Source organism: Pinus tabuliformis, chromosome 2_1, assembly GCF_031772625.1.
Source record: "Pinus tabuliformis cultivar Carrire ecotype Pingquan chromosome 2_1, CPIR1, whole genome shotgun sequence".
Lineage (NCBI taxonomy): Eukaryota > Viridiplantae > Streptophyta > Pinopsida > Pinales > Pinaceae > Pinus > Pinus tabuliformis.
Window position 1 is genome coordinate 63,587,041 of NC_142299.1, and position 4,678 is coordinate 63,591,718.

The following is a 4,678-nucleotide window of genomic DNA, read 5'->3' on the forward strand; positions in this document are numbered from 1 at the left end:
TCTCCATCCCTATTTCCCCCATTGTTACCTCTACCTCCTCCATTGTTTCCTCCTCCTCCTCCTCTACCTCTACCTCTACCGAATCCGTTTACTACTTCCTATGTCATGATAGTTTCCTTAGAGACTTCAGAGTCCTCTGGTTCCTCTACTAATGGCGAATGAGGAGGAATTTCTCCCTCTTCTTCTTCAGGTGATTCTACTTCTTCAACTACAATGTGTCTCCCTGTAGAAGGAAAGAAAGGATCTTTTCCTAATTCAGATTCGATGGATGGTGTGGGAGAGTCTCCTAATTCAACTACTGCCTCTTGAATTCTAGGAATCCTAAGGCTAGGAGTGTGAGTTGGAGATGATGGAGGTGTCTCTTGTCTATTCCTTGAAGTAGATGGAGTTGTAAAAATCGAACTCTTTGCCCTAGCTAAAAACCTTCCCCTAGAATCTCTTGCTCTATGCACGTCATTTTTTATTTTTCTTCAAGTCAGGCTAATAATTCTCTTTCTGATCTTCCAGGTCATTCTAGGTGCAAGAAGAGAGCATACTCAAGAAATTATTAAACCAATAACTCTCTCTTTTTTGATCCTCCAGTTCACACTAAGTGCAAGAAGAGAGCATACTTTGAGAGGTTATCAATTTTCCTTCCTTGAAAGTTTCTTGTTTTTTCTTTTTAAGAAATTGGCTACCTAGTTTCACTTCCCCGGCAATGGTGCCAAAATGTTTGGTCAATTTAGTGTGTCCTAAATTTCTATTTAAAATGTCAGTCCGGGAGTCGTAAACTGCTGAAGTGAAGTGCACTGTACATGCAAGATAACCGATTTCTTAGCTCTTTGTCATTTTTGAGTTTTTGGTTTGTTTTTTTGGGTTTATCTTCTGTGGATTCCCTAGTGTGAGATGGCGAAATTGAAAGTCAAGTATGGATGGTATTGCTGATTTCTACAATGATTCAAGTATGGATGGTAATGGTGATTTCTACAATGATTTTCCAAACTTTAAAGTTCTCAAAAAGAAGGTTTCAAACTGACTGTGATGAAATCAATTCTCAAAAGGAAATAAATGTACCAAAACAGTGAACTAGTGACAATGGCCCAGTATCCTTATTGTTGTATGAAAAGAAAATAAAAACTGAACTTAAAGCAACTCAAAGACTGAAATCAAAGCAAACTGAATCACACTACTTCAACCCACATTCTGACCCTTCACCTTTCGACTCACTCCAGCTATAGGAAGTAATCATAAACAAGCTACGTAATATGATATCTAAATTGCAGGAAATCAAATTTCATAAAAGGAAACTAAGATTTAACTACTCATTCATATTTCAATTCTTGAAAATGACATAAGTAATTTAATATCTAACTTGCAGGAAAGCAAATTAAATCATACTACATCAAATAGTATTATGATTCCTCACTAATTGAGTCGCTTGGATATAGGAAGGAAATCATAAACAGATGAGTAATATGATATCTAAGTGGCAGAAAAGTAAATAAGCAAAGAAAAATTGAAAGAAATGACAATGCTGGAATTAAAACTCAGTAAATGAATCAGCAGAAAGGACAATATGATCTCATGTCAGTAGTAATTAAAACTATGTAATTTTCCCGGGCTGCCTACAAGAACCTGAAAGACAAAGGCTGATCAGCTAGCAACCATAAGAAAGCATAAAAGGAAAAGATGAACAACAATTAGTTATAAACATCAGGAAATATATATACAGGCAACTAATTATAAAAGCAGTAACATAATGAAAGAAGGCAAGAAATTATATAGTAGATACAGGGCTTTGGTCTACAGGGGCCCTCTACAACCTCAGCCAATCAATACTCAGTCACAAATGGAACTCAAGAATGTTGTCTTCTCATATATTAAAGTGCAGTAAAAACATAGAAATAGAGCACGGAACAGTGGCTCGTAAAACACAGTCAAGATTACATATGAAAAGCTAATTGTCAAGCATTTGATAACGCGTTATTTATAAGTGAAAATGTTATAACTAATTCCTAGATTCTATGCTGCCAAATAGACACGTAAATCTCCACGGCTTGAGATCTAGCGGTATGGTAATTATGACAGATAAATCCATGGAGCACAGGTTGCTCGATTCAGTTCACGGATTGATCAACAGGTGTAACTTGGCAGACCTCCAAAAATTGAGTACCTTGCCACGCAAACCTTCACATGGGCAAAACAGAGCCTGCCACCGCAAAACTCTTGGTTTGACCCCTCCTTTGACCGTCTTTGACCATGGCTATTTGTGAGTGATTCGGCTGAACTGAGGGGACACTCTCCATGTACATTTCATTTGCAGCTTGCCCATGTGGTCGGATTCTCCATTGGACACCTGTAACATAGTCTTTAATAAAATGGTTGCGGAAACTTGAGCTGGCTGCGGAAACTTGACAAGTTTCCACAGTTGCTTGAACAAAAGTATAAATCAAATAGCAGTCATAAACATAGTTAGGAAACCATTTCATAAGCTCTTTTTAGACTAATATGCAATGATTTGACAGCTTGGTGGATCAAATAAATGGAAAAGTAGGTTGAAAAGGTATATAGGGAAGATGCAGGTTTGGGACTCAACACAGAGGCTGCAGACCGTGCTCATTCCATTAATTGAGAAAATTGCATAGACAGGTCAGACAGCACCTAGTGCCCATCCCTGTCTCCCTCAGAAAATTGTACAATTTTTCCAGCCAGCCTACCAGTCAGCCAGTCAGCTACTTACCCAAAAAACTACGCAGATTTCATGAGCAAGCCCTCTGTTTCCCAGCATTCCACTCAGTTCAGAAACTTCACAAAGGTGATCAGCAGGCCAGCATCCCAAAATCAGCGTAGTTTTTCCTAAAAGAAACTCTCGACATCCCGTTGCTAGTTCCCTCTAAGAATTGCACAGTTTTTGCTGCCAAGCTCCCGGCAGCCTATTACCAGTTCCCTCCAAGAATTATGTGGTTTTTGCTGCCAGGCTCCCACTGCTCGATCCTTCCAGAAATTGCACAGATTTTGTCTACCCAACCTTCCTGCATCCCAAACTGATCCTCCCAAAAATTATGCAGATTTTTCCTCTAGTCGAGTCAAACCCCGCAAAAAGTCACTGTCGATCTGGATTGCCTGTCACCATCTCCCAGTGACTTCTGCGCAGTTTTCACCAATAGTGCCCAGAGCCTCCATCCCAGCTCGAAGATTGCCTTGTGCAGTTTCGTAACCTTGTCTTCTCTCCCAGTCACCTGCATCCGAAATGATCATGCACCATTGTAGACTAGGAGGTTTATGGATTTGATGTCGCCTCGTCATGAGTGACTGCAAATATAGGCACACAAACAAACATGGCTAGATGAAGGATGGGATGAAAAAGGGGAGTACATGCAAGAGGACCTGTTTTCGAACAGACAAACAAACGATGCATGCAAAGAGATGTGCTCGCGAACGGATGGTCATGCAAAGATGTGTTCACGGATGGACGAACGAACATGAAAATATGTGTTCAAGGATGGATGGAGAGATGAACATGCAATTTTCATGAATGGATGAACCTATCAAGAATGCCAACATATAAGCAAGGATAAACATGTGAATGCAACATCAAGAGAACCCAACAACCATCGAAGACTCCGCGCACCTTGCCATGCGGAGGTGAAGCTATGACACACCATGAGGAAATCCATCACCCAGCAACACTGCAGCTCGACATGCACACCAGTAGCACCACAAATGTACCAGCATTGTCATGTCGATTCTTCTCATGAGTCATGTCGTCCACATATCTACTGTGGTCCATACTGTCAATCAATGTAATGCAACGTGAAATTCCAAGAGACCCACTTGTCATATGAAGAGTCATGTAAAGTTTAAAGGTCATGGAATTCAAAGAGTCATGAGCGAAGTTGAGTAATCACAAGGGTCAGTTTCACCCTTGGCTATAAATACCCCCTCATTTGTACATGCAAAGGAATTTTCACCTTGGCTCCTCCCACATAGCCTTCAGAGTCTGTAATCTTTTCTTTGAGGAGTAAATAGTAGCTCCAACGCCCCACCCATTGGGTTAGTGATGTATGGTGTATCGATGTGTCTTGGAACTTTCTCTTAATTCATAAGCCTGCTAACAAGCCAACACATTTTCACACGTGTTCTAACTATTTGTAAGATTCATCTTGAACACTTGTAATGCATGTTTCCTTAACCTGTGTTTAACACTTGGATTCATTAAACTATTCTAATACATATATCTTAATCAAAATGTGTTGTATATTTTGTTAATGTTGTCTTACCTTAGGTTGGTCACCTCCCGGACAGGAGACAAAACCTTTCACGTAAACTTTCTATAACGACTGTCGCACTCGCGGGGATCTCCCGCTGAGTGTTGTACGTGTTATCTTCCCTTATGTGTTGTGACTGCTGCATCTGTGTGGATTCATCCTCTGGAAGTTGTGCATGTCCTATTGTGTTGTGTGTTTCTAACAGAGTTGGGTTTCCTCCCATCCGACTTGGGACTCACTCCCACCCTTCCTCTCTCTAGTGAAAGAACCTTGACACAAGTAACACTATTAATCACAAGCATGTGAACCTAACTACTCAAAGATGAAGGGAATGCACCACATGTTCATCCTCTTTATAGCATAATTTTCCTTGTCCATTGGACCTTTGGCTTCTTGCCTGCTTTTCTTCAAAAGTTTCGTGTATGTGGCCA